The sequence below is a fragment of the Crocodylus porosus genome, unplaced genomic scaffold (genome assembly GCF_001723895.1).
Source record: "Crocodylus porosus isolate Cpor-Errol unplaced genomic scaffold, CroPor_comp1, whole genome shotgun sequence".
NCBI classification, from domain to species: Eukaryota; Metazoa; Chordata; order Crocodylia; family Crocodylidae; genus Crocodylus; species Crocodylus porosus.
This window is the reverse complement of record NW_017728950.1, coordinates 12074153-12096220: the sequence shown is the minus strand read 5'-3', so window position 1 is coordinate 12096220 and position 22068 is coordinate 12074153. Positions and strand designations below refer to the sequence as shown.

General features: G+C 43.8%; 1 protein-coding gene across 2 annotated transcripts in view; it reads right to left on the bottom strand.

The window, feature by feature from the left end:
• Positions 1-22068, bottom strand: part of MARCH3 (membrane associated ring-CH-type finger 3) — a 115263-nt gene extending 93195 nt beyond the window's left edge. For both annotated transcript variants that reach the window (XM_019555299.1, XM_019555301.1), the window contains exon 1: positions 22020-22068. The gene's annotated coding sequence lies outside the window, so the exon portion shown is untranslated. The remainder of the gene's footprint in view (positions 1-22019) is intronic.

Sequence of the window (22068 nt, the reverse complement as noted above, 5' to 3'; positions counted from 1 at the left end):
GACTAGAGCATAGGATTCTCTATTTCCTCTGTTCATACCACTGATCATCTTTCCTCTTCATTTGTACAAAATCTGAATGGATCTTCCATTCCACACAGGCAGTTCTTCACAAACACAGTGAAAATATTGCTTTCTGGAGTTTTAAAACCTCAGCAGTGGACAAGTCCCAACTCCTTACCTTTTCTGACTGAGGAATTGAGCTGTCTGGAGACTATGGGAGATGAGACCGAGACCTTGTTAATAGTGTTAGACTGAAAAGCTTAGTCCATGCAGTCTTCAGCTGCTCACAATGGACAATAGAGTACAGGGTGGCAAGATGTATCAGTTTGGCTTCTAATCTTAACAGAGACATTTCCTGTCTCCTGTTACACCACTGAGTGACCTCCTTGTTCAATTCCAACACAAGATTTTTTTCAAAGCTTAAAGCTCAAATCTGAAACTTGAAAACTCCATTTTATACTAGGTTACTTGTAGCCAGAAAACTGCACTGATAAATATTAGCTGAATCTTAAAGCTAAAATACTTTAAGGCCTCTTGTGTTTATAGTTTCATAGTGTCATAGTTGGTAGGGTTGGAAGGGACCTAAGCAGGTCACTGAGTCCAACCCCCTGCCATGGGCAGGAAAGGATGCTGGGGTCAAACAACGCCGGCTAGATGATTGTCTAGCCTCCTTTTGAAGATCCTCAGGGTGGGGGCAAGCACCACTTCCCTAGCAAATTGGTTCCAGATCCTAGCTGCCCTGACTGTGAAGTAGTGCCTCCTGATATCTAGCCTGAATCTACTCTCAGTCAGCTTATGGCGGTTATTCCTTCTAACTCCTGGTAGTGTTTGGGGGAACAGGGACTCTCCCATTGCCTACTGGCCCCCCTTGGCAAGTTTGTAGGTGGCCACCAAATCCCCTCGGTCTTCTTTTGTGGAGGCTGAACAGGTTCAGGTTGCGTAGTCTCTCCTTATACGGCCTACTCTACTGCCCCCTGATCATGCAAGTGGCCCTCCTCTGGACCCTTTCCATGTTGTCCACGTCCCTCCTGAAGTGTGGCACCCAGAACTGGACGCAGTACTCCAACTGCAGCCTGACCAGTGTTGTATAGAGGGGGAGGATCACCTCGTTGGACCTGCTTGTGATGCATCTGTGGATGCATGACAAGGTGCGGTTGGCCTTCCTGACTGCGTCCCCACATTGGCAGCCCATGTTCACCTTGGAATCACTAATAATGTCAAGATCCTCTTCTGCCTCTGTGCTGACAAGAAGGAAGTTCCCCAGCCTGTAGGTATGCTCCTGGTTTTTCCTCTCCAGGTGCAATACCTTGCACTTGTCTGTATTGAAAGCCATCTTATTCTCATCCACCCACCTCTGTAACCTGTCCAGATCTAGTTGTAGCCTGTCCCTCTCTTCTAGCACGCTCACTTCTCCCCACATCTTGGTGTTATTTGCGAACTTGAACAAGGTGCTTTTCACCCCCTCGTCCAAGTCGCCGATGAAGATATTCAACAGTGGGGGCCCAAGGACCAAGCCCTGGGGAACTCCACTGCCCACGTCCCTCCAGGTCAAAAATGACTCATCCACCACCACTCTCCGGGTGCAGCCCTCCAGCCAATCTGTGACCCATCTGACTGTGTAGGCAGTTGACACCACAGTCGCCTAATTTTTTAATGAGGATGGGGTGAGAGACAGAAGGCCTTCCTAAAGTCCAGAAAGATGTCCACCATGACACCTGTGTCCAGGGCTTTTGTGACCTGGTCATAGAAGGCAACCAGGTTGGTCTGAAAGGACCTGCTTCCAATGAACCCATGTTGATTGCCCCTAAGCATAATCTCCCCTGCTGGTCCCTTACAGATGTGCTCCTGGATAACTTTTTCAAACAGCCTCCCCAGGACTGAGGTAAGACCAATGGGCCTATAGTTTCCTGGGTTGTCCTCCTTCCTTCTTTTGAAACTGGGGACCACTTTGGCTTAGCTGATGGTTTAGCTTCAGCATAACTGAACCTTCAAGGATATAAACAGTTTTTGGTACCCAAACTCTCTAATCTTCCTCATTTTGCTTATATTTGATAGTATATCATCTCACTTACGAAAAATCCTATAGCATGTGATAGCAAAAAATTCTCTTGGTGGAAAGTAAAGTCTATTCATTCAGTTGTTTAGATTTTATAGTAATCTCCATAGAAAACTATTAGTTTAATCTCCATTAAATTCTACAGGACTCTTCTCTAAGTGCTGTTAACATAAATCTAATAACCAGGTACGCATACAAAAGAAGATCATACTTCCATTTATCCTTGTTTAGACAGCAAAATTAAAAGTTGCAAGCAGTGGCTATATAACACATTACAAGCCTGTTTTTTTCAGAGCACTCCTGCACTACCATTTAGGTTTACAGTTGCAATGCCTCCACAAAAGTGGCCTTTCTGGTCTCAGTGTGACCAACTACTGAGAGAATAGGTAGCAAAAACAGAGCCAGAAGCGTAAAGAAAGTGAACAGTTACTAGTTACTGAAAATCAAAATGAAGAGCTCCAAAACTACTTCTATTTAATCATCAAGATAAGACGCTGATGCTGATAATATTTCACCGTTGGCTCTTTAATACAGAAATACTGGAAGAACTGTTTGAGGAACCTTCTTCTGCAGTTCTAAATGCATGGCTGAATGAGAATTGCCTTTCAGAAGACTTGTAAAAAAAAAAAAGAGTGATTACTTTCCCTCCGAACCCTACTAAAATGTTGAGTTTTCTTGCTAGCTTTGATCTGAAAACCTTAAATGAGTCAAGAAAGGACTACTTCATTTTGAATGAATAACAACACTGTACTCATGTCACTGCTGCTACTGGTGAATAAGTAAATCCCCAATACCCCACTCTCCCCAAATCTTCAAAACAGATGGGAGCAGTCTGCAGTATACCTATTTAAATACATTTCAAAAACATGATGGCCACTCCAGCTCTAAAGCAGCTGCTTTTGTGAATCATAAAAGAGCTTTCAAAGCACAGTATTCACACTCAGAAAAGCACATGCCCAGCTTTGGCTTTTCCAGAAGAGCCTCACTCATATTACTTGAGAAGTATTTCAGCTATGTGTGTGCAACCATTATGGATTCTTTCTAATTGCAACTGCTTCTCCTATGTATTTTCTATAAACTCAAGCTGTTTCCCACCCACACAGCCAAAGGAGTAAAAGTGCTTTTCTGTTGAACCTTACAGGGCCAACCTACCACTGTACATGAAAACATCCATTCACATGCATGTACACAATGTCCAAGCTGAAGTCATCTTTACCCAGACAAGTGCTCACCAGTGCTCTGAGGTCTCTCTTGTCCAATGTGACTCAATACAAACCTGCATTTTAAATCAGTTTATACTATACAAAGTCTCACAAGGAGATGTGTACAAAGAAAATGGTCTGTATTCTACCAGCCTTTTATTGCCTCTGATGTGACATCTGGAAATAAAATCATCATAGATTTGAAGTCTCCCAAATGGGACCACTAGATGTGGATGTCTGATTTTAATATTGGATTTAACATTGCCTATTGTGTAGGAGTTCAGGACGTGGTCCTGTTCATACTGATTCCATTCTTGGTCAAGATGTTGTTTTATAATGCAATCTTGTCAAGTGTTCACTGATAAGTACATGGAAGACTGTCAGTAGTTTGTATAATCATTTTTGGCCACATACCCAGGAACATGAGTCGGAACAAAAAAGCTCAATTTGTCAGCATTTGGAAAAATATATTTGCTCTTGTTACCCATTCAAACTAGTTTTAGTCTGCAGTTGCCACAGAATAATTGAGTATGAAATCAGTTTACACTTCTAGAAGAAAACTGTTTCCAGAAAAATAATTTGCAATTAGAATAACCTTTCTGCTCAGAAAACAATTTTAATTTGTTAAAATGAAGTTACTCTTGCAATTAATACAGCTTTCAGCACTGCTGCTAAATTCAACTATTCAGTCCAAAATAAGATATTAAAACAAAACAGAGGAACATTACAAATGAGCTGTAAGATTAGAATTATAGGTATTTATTCATATCATCACATGACAGTAATCAAAAGAAGATTTGCCTGCAAAACTGTATTTATGAAAACAAGGATCAGGATGCAAGGATCAGTAAACTTTAAAATGTTCTCTCTCTCTCTCTCTCTCTCTCATGTGTACTTCATTGCAACTTCTTTCATGTATGCTTGTTTTCTTTGTCATTCCTAGCTGATTATAACATACTTGGGCATAATTAGAGATACATTTTGTAAATAGCCTCTTCATTCTGTCCACTTGCTCAGGGATGTCACAATTCAGTGTCAGACAATATTTTTCACCTCCACCAAAAAGTCTCAGGTTGTTAATGCTGGTGTGTAGAGTAAGTGAAATCAAACTGACTAACTGCTAGAAGAGAAAGCTGAGGTTCAGGAGACAAGCATGCTGGTAGGCAGCAATTACCAGAAAGGAAATAAATCAGATGCGTAGAAATTGAATGGGATTTTGTTACAACTTGCATACTGAATAACTTTCATATAATTGTGGCTGTGTTTTAAGTTTGCAAGCAGTTTATCAAAAATTGTCTGTCAGCAGCAAATCTACGATACCACACACACACACACACACAAATAATTAAAAGAACAACCATCAGGGTAGGCTCAGAATAGTGCTAAGTTATTGTTTGTCCAGACTTGTGATGCAAGTGCTTGGACTTGCAACAAACTGATCATTTTGGAAAAGGAAAGCTTTCCACAGGATTTTATGGCCACCATCTGGACATGACAACTGTGAAACTCACTCCACATATATCAGAGTCCATACATCTGCTTTTCTGGTTTGCAGTCAGGGCCATCTCCTGCTTGCACGGTATCAAATTGGGAAGAGCTGGGCCAACAGAGGCTAACCTAGTGCAGTGGGGAGGCCAAGATTTCTGGCAGGCACATCACATCAAAGGTATCCAAGTGCCACTCTGATCCCCTTACCCTATCCAATCTACTGCTCTGCTTTCTTCCCTATCTGCTGCTGTGCTGTCTGTCCCTTCCCCTGATCTGCTGCATGCCACACAGAGACTGTCCATGCCAGTTGTGATGCACGTGTCACAGGTTGTCCACCCCGACCTAGTATATCTAGCCAGGTTTCAATTGCACAGGAAATGCCAGTTGCTTTACCCATTACAGACTACATGTCATTGTGACTTTATTAGATGCTGCCTTTGCACAGCACAGCACAAACTTAAAAGGAGGCTTCTTTTCGGTCAGTATGCTCCTAAAAGATTCCAGACCCTCTTACAGCTAAGATTAGAAGTAAAAGCACTAGCTTGGGAGAGACAACTGCAATTTTCTACTCTGCCACAGATTTCCTGTGTGGCTGGGCACTTAAAGAACCTGCACATGTGATGATTGTCACAATGTACACATGATGAAATGTCATTTATGTAGCTTAACGCATAACATGACACGCACCTGAGCTACAGGGGACCCTGGGCCTTTCCTCCGCAGTGGTGGCAGGTCCTGGGGACAACTGAGCAGTCTGCTAGTCGACTGGGTGCTGCCCTAGCTCAGAGGCAGCACCCGGCCCGATCCAACTGTTCCCCAAGTCCACCCACTGGAAGCTTGCTGGGCGCTGCTCCACAGGAAAACTCAGGGAACAGTTGGATTGGGCTGGGTGCTGCCTCCGAGCTGGGGCAGCATTCAGCCTACTAGCAGCCTTCCTGGGCAGCCCTGCGGGGGGTGCCACCACCAAAGGTCTGGGGCTTCCCGCAGTTCAGGGGCCACTCAGCCTGCTGGCAGGTTGCCCCCAGCAGCTTGCTTCCTGGCTGTGGGCAAGCTTCAGCTCCGCCAAAAAAAAAAAAAAAAAGGAAAAAAAGATCAGGCCCCTCACTGTAATCTGATGGAAGTAAAATTGAAACGGTGGGTTTCAGTTAAAAGCCCACCATTTCAGTTTAGGAGGCATAAAATAAAACCCCAAGAACTAAACCCCTGTTGCATGTACAAGCACCTGTAGCCACTGTTAACATGCTATATCTTGTAGTGTCATGTACAATCATGTCCTGCTGTTCTGGGCATGCTACTTCCCAACCAGAAGCAGCATCACCACATGCATGCAGCACAGCAGCTGGGCTAATTAGCCATGCTGCTTCCATCTCAGGGGGTAGCGTCTGCGTGGAGTGGCTCTCTGTGTTTCAGTTAAGCACCACCTGTGCTATAGCTGTGCCCTTTGTCTCATTGTGCTTCTATTCCCCATGTGTGAAATTGGAGCAATGGTGGTTCTCTACCTTGTAAGGATGGTGCGAGGATAAAAGCTCTATGATAACAGGAACCTGAGAACCTATGTTCTCAAACAATCACCCTACTCCTGGTCCCCCATTTTCCCAACTTCAAGGCAGCATGGACTGACCTTCTGGCTATCAGAAAATGGGCATGACCCAAAAGCAAAGATGAATGTTTTTTGCTCTGTGCAGACAAGGTTGGAAAAATTGTTCTTTGCAAGCTTTTGGGCATAAACACCCTTCTTCAGACATAGGGAAAGTCTGCTGGTGTTTTGTGTGCTCTTCTGGGTGGAACAGAAGCCAATATGCAAAATGCAGGTCTGTGAAAATGCAAATACATGACAGTAAAGATCAGAGGTGATAGGAAACAATAGGTGTGAGACGGGTAGGTGGGTGAGGGGAAGGAGGGAAATGTTGACCTGGCAATAAAATGTAGCTGATAAAATGTAGAGAGGTTACCTGGGATTATCAAATGGCAGGCAGGTTATAATGTGCCATAAATCCAATCCAATGTCTATATTTAATCCATGATTTTTTGTATCCAGTAGATTTATGAAGTGAAGTTCATAGGCTCATCTACAAAAGGCGTTTTGTAAATTCCCTTTGGGGATTAAAACTGAGAGATTGGAGAGAGAGTGGTTGTTTTATAAGAAGTGTGCACCCACAGGTAATTGCGTATTTTTATCTCCGATAGATTTTCGGTGTGTGTTCATTCTGGTACACAGTTGTTGTTTGGTTTCTCCTAGGTATTTTCCATCCAGGCATTTAGTGCACTGGATGAGATGTATTACATTTTTGGAGGTGTAGGTATAAGATCCAGGATTGGTGATAGTTTTGTTGGGGGGTTAGAGGTATAGTTATTGTGGGAATGGTGGAGCAGTGTTAGCAGGTTTTACATTTCTTGAACCAGCATGTCTGGATCTATTCCGTGTGCTTTGTGCCATAAGAAGTTTTTTTTTTTTTATCTGTGCAAGGTTTGTCTCATGGCCAAAAACAACTGGCTTTGGACATAACTGTCCAACTTTGTGTGGGAGAGATCCAACTTCCAATGGGACAAATGAACATCTATTTGACTTAGTCTGGGTTTGCTCACCCGCCTCTAGATATGCTGGCAGACACTAGCCTGTAATGTGAGATGAACATGGGAAAAAGAACTTCCTAAGAGAGTGCCAGCTGGCTCAGTTTGCATCTAAGCAACACAGTATGATATGGACACATTGCCCAATTGCCCACTGAATACTGGATTAATTTAAATTTGTTAGCAGTCTTGAATACAGTTAATTAGGAGACTTGGTTTTAATTTGTTTAAGCATAGTGGTTTCGAGGTAGAAAGGGAGGACTTTATGTTAGAGCAGCCCAATAAGTATTCCTGAGCAGGGGGTGATGTCTGATTGCTCATTTGCCTCAAGGGATTGAGAGAGAAATTCATAGAACAGAGCTGAGATTAACAGAAGATGTAGTGTGCAAATTCCCACAAAGTTTCAAATTGACCCTACTTCTGTAAATGAGTAAATGAAAATCTGGTAAGCAGCGATAGGAAAGAAAGCTCCCAATCTGCTCCTCTTGCATAAGCATCCTTCACAAGGGCTTATCTCTCTCTGCCAGCTAATCTCACTTACTCCTTCATGCCTTTTTTTATGCAGCTATTTCAGGGTGGGTCTTCCATCAGAAGACCAAGGCCCACCTTTGTCAAAAAATCCACAGATTTAGAGTGGCCAGGCTAACAGGAAGATGTGGATAGCTGACACTTCACATTTTTTGCTACTACACAGCATGATGACCTTTCTTCCTCCCTGACCTTCATGGGCTATTTCTCCTTCCAGAGTGAAATCTCCTTGCAACATGGACTCCTTCATCAGATAATTTTATAATGCCTAGTATTATGGGCACCAATTCTAACTGTAATTTCCTTATACTATCACTTATATAAATATAACATAGACTAAGAAGCACACTGCTAAAAGAGTAGGGATTCATTTAAAAAGGACAGAAGTGTAAAGATATCAAATAGTAGAGATGTAGGATGACTACAGATATTTAGGGCCCCACTCTAACTCATGGTGCTTTACATCAAGCATCATGAGTTAGAGCCCCTGCCCCTCCTCCCCCAACCCAACAGGTGTTCACCTCTGAGAAAGCTGCTGAACCACCCCTCTCCCCAGAACCACCCCCAACAGCTCTGGGGCTGTCAGCAGACAAGGACAGGGGAAGGGGAGGGAGCATCCAGCATGGAACTGCCAGCTGCTTTGCCTCCTCAGAGCTAGAAAGGAGAAATGAGGTGGGGCAGAGCACTTTCACCTCTCAGGCCCATCCCAGCTCTCCCTGATACCCCAGCCAGGGTAGCTGGAGAGGTGGCCTGCAAGGCTAGAGGGCTCTGTTCCACTCTGCCAATGCCCTCCATCCTCTCCAGCTCTGGCCAGTCAAAGTAGCCTGCAGCTCTATGCTGGCTGCTTCCTCCCCCTCACCTTCCCTCCCCCACAAAGGGGGAAAAATTAACCCTGGAGGGAACATAAGTTCCTTCATCTATTACCTCATTTGACCATGGTTATTTTTTTTGTGAAACTGGTTATTTTAAAAGTGCTATGCAGCCACACATGTGTTATGTCATGGCTGTAGAGCACTTTCAGGGGGTCAATCATGCGAAAAATGTAATTTGTGTAAGCACCTATAAAGACACAAGTTTTGTACTAAAATTCCATTTTTCAGTGGGAATTGTACTGCACATAATGAGCTATTATCAGCATATATGAACCAACCAAGAATGGGGCTACTGTACAAACTTGAGCAATAAACAGTAAAGTATGCTATCTAAACAAAGACAGGCATGGGATGATAGTATGAATGATGTGATGGTAACAAACATGCTAGTTTGACTGTTTAGAAATGGGAGTACTTAGGAAGGAATAAGCTAAATGGAAGGAAAAGGCATGAGGGGGCCAGGGCAGAGGAGAAGTGAGTAAGGAGAGCTATTTGAGTGAAGCTGAGGTGAAGAGACAGAAGGCATGTCTATATTGCAATCCAAACATGAGACTGCAGTTCACACATTAAATTAGGGATTAATGGATCACTTTGTTTTAATTAAATATTGTTGTGGTTGTTATTGTTTGGACTCCATCTGGAATTGCCATTCTTCAGAATCTGGTGTAGGAACTAATGAGACCTTGTCAAATAATTTTGAACAAAATGTTTTCCTGGGGCTTTGTCAAAATTGAAAGTTTTCCACAGGATGAGATCCATGTTGGCAGAACTTCCTCTGAGGGAAAAATCTAAATAAAATATTTTGTTTGAAAATGATTTGCGGACTCTTTCCTGGTCATTGTGCAAAATTAGGGATGGATTCACAAATTCTATGGATGACGAGAAGTTAAGAGGTACTGGCAATGCTGAGGAGCGCTGGATTATCATACAGGAAGAATTTGACCATCTTGTGGACTGGAGTAATTGGAGTAGTATGAAACTGAATAGCATAAGTCAGGCAGGTAAGGACTTTTGCCATAAGATGGGGCCTCATAGCTTGAAGCTGGTGAAGAAAGAGTGGGACCTCATTTTATTGATTAATCATAGGATGATCATGAGCCGCCAGTGTGATATGACTGTGTAAAAGGCTCTAGGATGTACCGTAGGTGAGACATTTTCAATAGAGAGATGGAAATATTAATACTATTATACAAGCAAATTATTAAGATCCTATGTAGAATTTTGTGTATATTTCTGGTCATATTTATCCAATAACAATTCATTTAAACTGGAACAGGTGGAGAGAGAGGCTACTTACTAGCATAATTACTGGAATGTAAAACTTATATTATGAAAGGATATTAAGTTAGATTGCCTTGTTTAGATAGCAAAATAAAGTGAGAGGAAATATGATCCTAGAATACTAGTTTGTATTAACAGAAGTGTCACCTGAAAATCAAGGGAAGGGATTCTTCCACTGTATTTGACACGGGTGAAGCTTTACCTGGAGTACTGTGTCCAGTTTCGGGCCCTGCACTTCAAGAAAAACATGGATAGTTTGGAAACAAGTCTATCAGAGAGCAACAAAAATGATTAGAGGCTTGGGAAACATGATTTATGGGGAAAGACTGAAAGAACTAGGGTTACTGAATTTGGAGAAGAGAAGATAGAGGGAAAATATGATAAGTTTTCAAATACTTGAAGGGCAATTTATGCTCTGTTCACCAGGGCGCCTCTTGGGGTAACAAGGAACATGGTCAGAAACTAACAAAGAACAGATTTAGGCTGGACATTAGAAACAACTTCTTCACAGTAAGGGTGGCCAGAATTTGGAATGGGCTTGTGTGGCAGTGCCTGCCACTTTAAGGGCTGGTGCTTGATTGCAGCAGCTATTTTTAAGACATGGGCTGCCTATATAAATACAGCTGTTTGCTGCTGCCAGCCCAGGTAGAAACACTGAGCTGCAGCAGGAAAAACCTAGGGGGTAAGGGCAAGAACTTGTGGGGATGGCTAGGAGGCTCTTGGTCCTGGACATGACCAAAAACTGCACCCTGCTGGGGATGGGTGGCCTGGTTTGGGCTCCTGGTAGAGTGGGAGTCCCCAGGAAGCACCAGGCCAGTTATCACCCTGGTGAAAGGTGGGTTGGGATGCCTTAACCCCTAGCCCCCACAACACTGTGGGTACAAGGGGTCCAGGCATGGTTATGGCCACCTCAGCCCAAAAAGAGTGTAAGACCCAGGCAGGGCCAGGCACAGCTGCAGCTACCGCAGCCTCCACAGGTGAGGGAAACCCCGGAGCCCTGAAGGAGGGGATGGTAGTCAGGGCCTGGAAGAGGGCTGAGTAGGGCTGAGGGTCAGCCTGAAGGGCAGCATATGGGCCAACCCCTGGAAAGCAATTTGAGAGAAGTGTGGAGCCCCAGAAAGGGGGAACAGGGAGCCTAGTGTGTGTGTGTATTTGTGTATGTTTATGTAAAACTACCCCGGGAGCAGCCAGGGCAAGCTTGGCCCAGGTCAGGAACTTGCCTGGCCACTACCCAGGTGAGGGTTATGGGAGAGGCCCAAAAGACTGTATGTCTGCTACCCCAGGTGTGATCCGGATAAAGCCTATGGCTTATGGGAGCTGCTCAAAGAGGGAGAAGGGTGGGATAAGTTACTGATGAGAGAGAGAGAGAGAGACCCTGTGAGAGGGGGTGGAATGCAAGAGGCCCTAGTGACAGGAGGGGTGGGGATGGGGGTGTGCCTGACAGTGAGGGCTAAGCTTGACCAGGAGCATAATGCCACCATGGACGCCATCTGCGAGGCATGGGCTATGGTGTAAGGGAGGTTCAGAGCCACAGATAATGCCCCCTGGCATTGGGGCATGTAATGGGCAGTCTCCTGCATTTTACCACTCTGTTTGAGAACATCAAAGTCATGGCAGGTGGGTGGGCTGGCATGAGATCTGCCCTCAAGAGCTGCCCCCTATCACAGCTTCCAAGGGAGTTGGTGTTCTCCCCTACCTTGGGAGTCATTAAGAAAAGGCTGGATAGGCATCTGGCTGGGGTCATCTGACCCCAGCACTTTCCTGCCCAGGGCAGGGGGTCGGACTCAATGATCTGTTGAGGTCCCTCAACAGTTTCTTGCATACATGGGAGGCTTTTAGCAATACAGGATTTCTTCACTTTGCTGTACAGTGCAAGATTTGACCACAGAGGGGGGAAGCTAAAGAAGGTGGCCGTAGGGTGAGCCCCAGCTTCCTGGTGGTTGAGAGAGGTGGTAGTTGAGCATCAGAGTGTTTTTGCACTTGGATTGTGGCTTGCAATAGCCTCTTGAGAAGTTCTCTATTATTGGTTCATATTTTTGAGGAAATACTTTAGTTTAGATTACAGAGGATCCTAGTCTTGTGTGCACAAGTAAGGCAGACTGTGTTAAGTAATTGTCATGGTATTGTTTGCTTCTTGATCACTTTTCTCTTTCTCAAATTCTTAACATGCTTACAAAATGTGTTGCATGGTATTATCATACTTTCTTACGTAATACCCCTCCACCCCCTAAACTCATTCCATATGCATCAGAGTCCATACATCTGCTTTTCTTGTTTGCAGTCAGGACCATTTCTTGCTTGTACGGTATCAAACTGGGAAGAGCTGAGCCAACAAACAGTACAGTGGAGAAGCCAAGTTTTTTGGCAGCTATGCAACACCAAAGTTATCCCTACACCCTCCTTCCTAAGTGCCACTCTGATTCCCTTTCCCTACCCAATCTACTACTCTGCTTTCTACTTCCTGCATTCTCTGTCATACCTTGTTTTTGGGAAGGTAGAATGAAGAAAAATGGACTTTTTTCAGAGTTACAGCTGCACAGAGCAGGGACGGAGTCTAATCTTCAGCTCCTTCACCTTCCCTTTCCTGTTCAGACTGAAACTGCAGCTACTGTTGAAGACTGGTCTCCACAAGTAGATCTGTGAATCTGGAGAGCGCGAAAAGCCATCTGCAGGGCTGTGAAATAAGAGAAGAGAGCCCAGGAGTACCTGATAGATGGCAAAACTGTTGGGGAAAAAAAGAGAACGTAGAGGCCATTAACACATACGGAGTGAAGAGCAGTGAGCTATTAAGCCAGCTCACTCCTTCAGCTGCCTGAATAGGCTACTACTGGTGCTACAAGGCAGTTGGTATTAACCTTTGGATATAGCAGGAATCAAAGTGGGGTGCTTCTTTCTGGGCAGAAAATCAACTTCCCTACCTAAGATATATACCCCAACTTTGGAAGTCTAATTTTGGGGGGAAGCCGCATGTGAATACAGTATGTTGCATCAATTCTTTGCTTCTGGGCTTCTGGAAGTTGCCTGTGGAGACCAGGACTAAACCCCCTAACCCTTGAATTTGCTTCTGGGTGGGTTTTTTTTTTGGGGGGGGGGGAAGGGAGAGAGGTATTGTTTGGTTTTTGTTTTTTGACTTTGCCTTGAAAGCACTACCATGGATAGAAGTAGAAGACTGGTTGTGCTGACCTGGTGATCACAACACTGAGAATTTCAGGTGCCTTGTTGGTGTACCTTGCTCATGTGCTCAGGGTTAAATTAATCATCAGATTTAGGGTCAGGAAGGAATTTTCCCTCAAATCAGACTAGCAAGGGTCATCAAGGATTTCTGCAGTCTTTCCTAGGTGAAATAAGTTCAGATGATTCTCTGCCAGTGAAGTGGCCATGGCATGGTGATAGTTTTGTCTCTTTCTGTGGCACATGGAAGGATTTTATCTTATTGGTTGTGGTGTACAGGAGGAGTTACAATGCATGTCTGCTTTGTGGACACCCAAGTTTCTGTTACAACTTTATAGGAGTTGTAATTCTGAATCCCTCAATATGGTTGTTCCATGATGAACTGTGATAGTTCCACAACAGGGAGACACTGGTACATTATGGGAAATGTAGCTCAGCCTGGGAGGTTTGGCTATGGGAGACGGTGAAGATGCAAGAGAACTGGAACCAAAGTCTGCATGAAGTACTGTGGTCAGTACTGCTCAGGCAGAAGTAGTAATTAAAGTCAACCCAAAATAAAGTTTTGTTTCTGGTAAACAAACGGGGGGGAAAAACTAAGATCAAAACAAAATATTTTGTTTTGCCACTTCTAAGGTGAAAATTTTCTCTCATTTTCCAACTTTTTTTTCCCCACCCAAAGTTAGATGCTTAGATGCAAACATCTCAATGTCTTGCAGGGTGGAAATGCTCAGTTTTGGTCATCTCGAGAATTAACACCTGAGAACTGAGGGCCAGGGTGGAGGATGGGGTGGGAAAACTCAAGCATTGGACAAAGAAGAATTAATAATAATAATAATAATAAAACCTTAGGACATTTATACACACTTTTTTTCCCCCCAGCAACGCACCAGAGATCCACTGCTTCAGAGCAGGCTTGAGTCTACTGTGCTGTGTGCAGTTGTGTAAGTGGCAAAAGTGTGGAAAGTGGCGGTGATGCTCTTTTGAACTAAAGCACGTCCAAGGTGTTTTAATTCGAAAGCACACTGCTGCCACTTTCTCAGCGCTGCAACTCATTTTGCCACTTATACAACTGTATAAATCGCAGTGCCCGGAGCTTTTCGAAGTGCCCACCACTGAGATGCATGCCTGTGTGAAAATGCCCTTGGATTGTTATCAGCCAGTTTTTCTGCCCCCCCCCCCCAAGTTATTGCACTGAATGCTGATCTTGCTCACATACCAAGTCTTTTGGCCTGATGTAATTCAATGCAACTGTTAACATACTTAAAATTATGCATGTGCTTAATAATTTTGCTGGCTAAATCTTTGATCAGCAACATGAAACATGACTAATAATTAACCCGGGGAGGGGGTGGGGTTTGTATCTTAGATGAACTTTTCAGATAGTGGGGAGAGACATATTAGCTTTTTTTTTCTTCCACAGTTACTTTAATTTACATTTAAATACATTTAAGTTCAGTAGCTAAAGAGGGATCAAGGGTGTTCCATTTTCTAGGAAAAGTACAGGAGATGGGGAAATTGTATAACAAAATAAGAAAACTACAATAAAATGTGAACTGATATAGCAAGAAATACAGATGGCTATGGCAAGATTTTCCCCTGTAAATCTTCAAGAGCAGGTTAGACAGATACTTGACTGGAATGGTTCAGTTGGGGATGATCCTGACTTGAGCAGGGGGCTAGAGTAAAGGACCTCATGTGGTCCGTTCCAGACCTACTTGCCTATAATCCTAGAAGTTCTATTTCACCTTGGTAGTTCTAAATAATGTGAGGTTTTTTGTGGCAAACTTCTCACACAATCAAACTCATACTTTAAAAATACAACTATCTTATTAAGTTCTCCATAGTGGGTCTTTTGGGCTAGTTTTGCTTGGCCACAGCCATCTTTAAGAGTAATATACATCACTAGACTATTGCCAGTTTGATAGATATATGCAAACACTAGCAAGCTATCTGGTAAGGCTGGAGAAATGAATTGGGGGTGGCAGGGGGGCAGGTAAAAAATGCCTACCATTTTTTTCCATTATTTATATACTTTCTAATGCCAGATATGTCCTTGAGTGTGTTTTTATTGCATCTACTGCAGGGAGAGAGAAATAAGCTACGTGAATTAGGAGCAGACTTCAATCTTGGTCCTTCTTTTAGATAAAACATGGCTTTTGGTAGCAAAAACATTTTGCAAAGTACTCATCACCCACAACTGAGATCTGACTTAAGTGAGCTCTGCCCCAATGAGCTAAATGAAAGAAGTAGCTACTCAGTACCCAACAGCTTCCAGCAGGAACAGCACAACATCCCCTGAGCAAGAATAAAATAAGCAATTGCTGACAGCCTTCAAAGTGAAAACTCTGTGGATTCACAGTTAACTAATTTAAATAGTAACCTATGTTGGTAGCACCACTGTGTGTTAATGGTACATGAGTTCTAGTGATGTAAGAAAGGACCTGGCAGGACTGATTTTTTTTTCTTTTCTTTTTTTCCCCTGATATACATATCCTATTTTTGTTTGATCATTCTCTTCTTCTTTATTGTTTATTCTCCTATTTGCTCCTGCTGCACTAGCTTCATCTGCTGCGCTATCCCTCTGTTCTCACTTCCATCTTTAATCTATTTTCCCACTGTGATCTCTTTCTCCCCTTTCCCTTCTTCCCTTGCTTTCTCCCTTCAGGTCTGGTACACTCCACAGTCCTAGTGTAGCCAAAAGTCCAGGAAACCACCTAACCATGGCAGTATGGAGGGTACTGTACCTCACATTTACCAGGGAGTCTTGTGCTACTGTGGCTAAATGGTTTCTGGTATCCATGGTAGGTCATTTTAATGCATATGGTGTATGCAGCAAGAGAATAGAAGCACATTCATCTATCTACAGCATGCTTTCTAGTGCCACTCAGTACAGTATAGATCAGGGACAGGAAAAGTTTGGCCTGCGGGTCGGCAGTGGACTCCATTTCCCAGCAGTCCCTGCCTGCATGGCTGGGGCCAGTTTCCATGGGGATCCCAGCCACACCTGTGCTGTGATAGTGCAAGGCTGGGGTTGCCATGGAGACTGGCCTCAGCCAAGCTGGTAAGGCACGTGGCAGGGGCATAAGCTGCTGGGATCTTGTGATGGGGACAGCTTGATCTGGGGCCTGAGCACAGCCACAATCTACAGCCTGCATGCTCCAGGCAGGGGCATGCAGGCAAGGCCCTTGCCCTGGCTCAGGACCATGCTGTCACCGCTGCAAGGAGCTGGGGCAGAGTCCAGCTGCTAGCTGGATCTGCCACTTTGCCCACCCCTGGTACAGATATGCCATTGCTGTCTCTGATTTTTTCTGCTCCTGCAATTGGTCCAAATCAATTTTCCACATCTCTCTAGGCTTCTGTTTGAGACTATACCGCATTCCTTCTTTTTGCCACTTTTTTTTCCATCTCCTCCCAGCCCCATAATCTAGTGGCTCTTTCCTACTTGATCTAGTGTACACAGCCACATCCTAGGCATGTAGCATGATCCTTGTGATTCTGTCAACCTCTTTGTTAAACTGATGCTTTGCTGATTTTGATGTTCAATCATCCTACCTCTGGCAAAGGGACTGGTCTCAAATAGAATCCTAAAAGGCAGCATTCTTGATCAACCCAAGCAGCAAGGGAGAAGCAAACTTTAGAGTCAAGCTGATCCATCCACTTGGATCCATTGACAAAATCTGCTCTGGGATGGTCAAAAAGATCTACCCATCTGACAACTGATTATGGTGGCATATAGCGAAAGTGTTTGTGGGGGGACGCTCAGAAGAACTTGAGCCAAACCACACAATACTTTATAGGTTGCTATCAACACCTTTAGCTATACTTGAAAGCAAGTCACAGATACAAATAGGAAACCAGTATAATTTTTAGAGAAGTACTGTAATAGATTTCCTGTGGTTAGCACCACCAGCTGTATTTGGCATCTTCTAAAGAATCTGAAAGGGTTGGTCCTTGTAGGATACGTTGCTGTAATCCACTCTGGAGGTTACAAAAGCATAGATTTCTATAGCAAGGCACATATCAGAGGATAAGTAGTTGCAATCATCTTACCCAGCAAAGCATTTTTAGTCCGGGGAAAAGAAGAACAGACAAGGGATTCAAAATCCACTGAAGAGGATAAACAATAGCTGAGGCAGTGACCAGGTCTAAAACAGAACACAAGAGTAAAGACTAGCTGCTCACAGGAAGCAAAGTAAATTGGGAGTACCTCCAGTGAACAGTGGACTTATGGCTCTATAAAACTGGTACAAAACAATATCAAAAGCAAACTCTCTCCAACTACACCAGCCATGGAAAAGATAGAGAACCCTCAGAATCTGACTTGTGTAACTATAGGCAGAACCCAGCAAAAACAAAGGAATGGCATGAAAAGGCAGATAGATGTATACCATTGTGGAATTGTGGATTGAGACAAGTTTTCTTCCCAAGACCAATTCGTAGCTCAACTCAACGAAGTACCTCTATCTCAATAGCAGCACAAAGTTCCCATCCTTTCTGTAGGGGTAGTAGCAAGAGGCTCTTACCAGAATGCATACCAAAAGAAACAAGATTATCTAGAGATATTTTAATGGGAACTAAGTACACAACTGTATGATATACCAAAATAGTTCTTACTCAATTACAGATATAAGGAGTAGTAGATATTAATAGCTACTTATGACTCTACCCTGCTCAAGATTCTATGCACCCTTAAATTCCTAGCATATTTAGTGGCATGAGAGCTCTCCTTGAACAAAAGTTGTGGGCTTGATGCAGAAACTACCTGGTGAAATTCTAAGGCCTCTGTTTACCAAAATGTCACATTAAGTGACAGTAAAGGACCCTCCCAGCCTTAAAAATCTGCAAATGTACATTTGAGGATGATAGAATCATAGAAAATGAAGGTTGGAAGGGACCCCAGGAGGTCATCTAGTCCAACCCCTGCTCAAAGCAGAACCATACCTAACTAGCCCAGCCCAGCCCAGCCAAAACTTTGTCAGGTCTTAAAGACCTCCAAGGATCAAGATTCTACAACCTCACTGGGTAACCTGTTCCAGCACTTTACTACTCTCATGAGAGAAATTCTTCTTAGTATCAAACCTAAACTCCCAACTCCCCTAACTGCAACTTTAGACCATTGCTCCTTGTACTGTCACCTGCCACCACTGAGAACGGTCTAGCTCCATCCTCTCTGGAACCCCACTTCAAGTAGTTGAAGGCTGCTATTAAATCCCCTCAGTCTTCTGTTCTCCAGATTAAATAAGCCCAGTTCCCTCAGCCTCTACTCAGAAGTCATATGCCCAGCCCTCTATAGCCATTTTTGTTGCCCTCCGCTGCACACTCTCCAATTTGTCCACATCCTTTCTGTAGTAGGGCGGCCAAAACTAGACACAATACTGCAGATGTGGCCTCACCAGTGCAGAATAGAGGCAAATAATCACTTCCCTGGATCTGCTAGCAATGTTCGCAGTAAATGTAGCCCAGTATGCTGTTAGCCGCCTTTGCAACAAAGGCACGCTGCTGGCTCATTCCACTTATTGTCCAATGTAATCCCAGGTCCTGTTCTGCAAAGCTGTTGCTTAGCCGGTTGATCCCCAACCTGTACCGCGGTGTGTATGTGGGGTTGTTCTGACTTAAGCGCAGAACCTTGCACTTGTCCTTAGTGAGCCTTGTGGATCTGGAGGATTGAGAGAGACCTGGACAAATTGGAGGACTGGACCAAAAGAAATCTCATGGGGTTCAATAAGGACTTCTTTTGGTCCAATCTTCCAATTTGTCCAGGTCTCTCTCAATCCTCCATCCCATCTTCCAGGCCATTGATTAATTATGCCCATGTGGGAGTGAAATAGCTATTGTCTATAATAAATCCTAACCTGTTCCATCATGTGAAAGGTTTAAAACTAGTAACTTCCATTCATATTAATGTAAAATTAACTATAAAAACCATATGCATCACTAGAATAGCTGCACACAGATTATTTGGTTATACCTTACATGTAGTCATAGGCAAGTGATGCCCAATCTTCAACTCCACAGGGCTGTCATCCCATGGGTCCAGAAATTTTGTAGCAGGGGAGCAGTAACTGCACAAATTGCCAAGACTCTGGAAACATCTTTGGAAGCTGTGGCAATTGACACTGTCACCCCTCCTTGGCTGCCAAATTTCCGGACCCTTGGGGAGCCCCATGAACCAGATGACATAGACCAGCATGTGGGGAGGCTCCGTGGCCAGATGAGGTATGTGGGGTTGGGTCAGCATGCAGGGTTGCTCCATGGCCAGACTGGGCATGTGGGGTAGCTCTGTGGCTGCACTGAGTGCACAGGGGTGTACCCCTGGACTAACTTCATGCACCAACCCCACATTCTATCTGGCTCACGGGATCCAGTCTGGGATGAACCATGTTCACTTTTCCTGCCTGCAAGGCCAGAAAGTTGATCACCACTGCCATAGACTGTAGAGCCTTAAAACTAAACTATTACAAATTAGATAGAGAGCAATATTTCAAATGCCCAAAATAGCATCCAGGATGGGCTCACATCTGAAACACTTTTCTGTATATCATATATTGAGGCAACTGAGGGTCTGATCTTTTGGGCTGTGTGTACCTCCACTTGCAAACAGTGGGGATCAGTGCAAGTGAATGGGTTCACCTATAAGGTTCTTTTGACAGAATCTGCATCGGCTGGTTTCTAATAAGGTTAGTATAGCAACTACTGGCTGGAACTCCACTGCTGCTAATGATTTCATTGGGTGTGATTTAAATATCTTCATAACAGTATTATAACTTTTTCATAGATAAATACTGAATAGATGGAAAGCCTTTGCTTTATATGGCTTATTGATTTGGAAATGGCTAGATTTCTACATTTAGTTTCTCCTTACCAAACTGCTTTTTCTCCTGCTCTTAAATATCCAGACCATCTTTGAAGGTATGTGAAAGAGGTAAACAGCACAATTTTGCTGAGATTGAAGTTGAGCTGTTTTACAAAATGTGCAGATAATGGTATTTGGCAGTTATAACCTTTTTACATCTTCAGAATGCTGAACAAATATTGGCTAAATCTCTTAAAAAGGGGAGAGGTCCTTCTAGGCTGAACCTCCAGGTGGATTGGTTTTAGTTTTATATAAATCCATAAAGATTTGGTTTTTCTCAGCATTGCAAAACTCTTAAGTCTAGTAGCTAGAATAATCTAGAGGCTGGAATAGTTAGCTGAATAAACACTTACAGCCTTTTGGCTGCAATGTTTCTGGAAGCAGAGGTAAAATTACACTTCAATTTTTTCCCCATAATATATTAAAGTAAGAATCCACTACAATAGGGAAAGAGTTTTCCCATCCTTAACTTCATTTTTATTTGAGTATGTCAAATTCTACAAATCTCCTATATGGTTTTCCAAGTCTGTCCAAAAAAACTTGTAAACAAAGCAAAACAAATGAACCAGCACTTTCATAAATGTGGCTTGTCCTCAAAGACTTCATTCTCCATTAAGTAATATCAAGACAGAAGTTAATACATATGCCTCCTTACGTTATGTCGTCTTGTTTGTTTGCTCTTCCCAGTTGTTTGACTGGAGTATACATGTTATATTTTAACAGATGGGCTGAGTGGCTAGCTGTCAGGCTGTAAACCAGCAGTGTGTAGTTTGTACTGAGCGGTGTTGAACCAAGTATGCGTAAAGTTCATGGGCACAGGCTCAGATGCACACTTGCTCCCAGAGGGAGATGCAACATCTAATACAGATAGCTAGCCTGCCTCTCTCCTACCTAGTGTCTAGAGGAAGTTCAAGACTGAGTTTTCCACATACTCCTTACACATATCACAACCTCTTCCCTCTAATAACCCAGATTCTTATTTTATAATGCTCCTGGCAGTTTGTGTTGATCTCCATAACTGTTATAAACTGATGTCCATTCAAAGAAATCAATGCATATTAGTTCTAAAACAGAGTGTGCACATGTATTTCATCACATAAATACTGCCCGCACATACAAAAAAATCAGAAATTGAACTGAATGGTGCAACTATTATAGCTATATTTTCAGTATATAAAGAAGCCACTGTCTCAGCTCTCTCCGTCTTGGGGAAAGCAGCTACATCAGTAAGAGTTAGGGATGCTGCATGAGCCTTAACCTCCAATGCTCTAGCTCTCGACAGTCGGTACTGCAAAGTCCAATGGTTCCACGCTATAGGTTTATGGGCTTTTTAAAAAAATAATGTGAACAGATCACCATGCCTGCATGTCAGGTGTCATACCTATATGTGCATGGGCGTGTGTGTGGTATTGCTACAGAGGCCACACATGCCAATCATCTCTCTGGTTCACAACCTGAGGTCTATTCAAATAGTTCCCCTTGTCTTTTAAAAAAAAAAAAAAAAAAAAATCTATGAGTTAGGGAAGGTAATCAAGTGGGCGAACAAGGAAGGGGACTCGCTGGTCCAGAGTCCTTCCTGCTGCTGCCTTGGTGGCGCACAAAACCAGGCTCTCTAAAGAATAAAGAATTTTTTTAAAAAGCCCCTTGTTTTAAGTAGCGACAGGGACAGAAGTTCAACTTTCATCCTCCGTTGGCGGACGTGGCCGCTGTCCCAGGGCAGCATCTGAACCACTGCCGAGCGGCTCCTAGGCAAAGGAGCGCAGGGAAACAAAGTCCTGCCCCGCTGGGAGGCAGGGAGCAGGAGCAGTTTTCTTGCTCATCGTGCTTCTGGGGGAGGTGGGGGTTTGCAATGGCACACTCACGTGTTAGGGCGAGAAATGCATCTTCCAGGGGGGAGTTCAGCCTCGCCGGAGGGAGCCCCCCAGGCGGGCAGAGGGCCGTTTCCTGCCCCCCAGCCCCGGCGCAGGCAGAGCCCAGGCAGGAGAGGTGCAACTTACCGTCCTCGGGCAGCTCCCGGCGCCTTCAACTTCTCCCCCCGACCTCTGC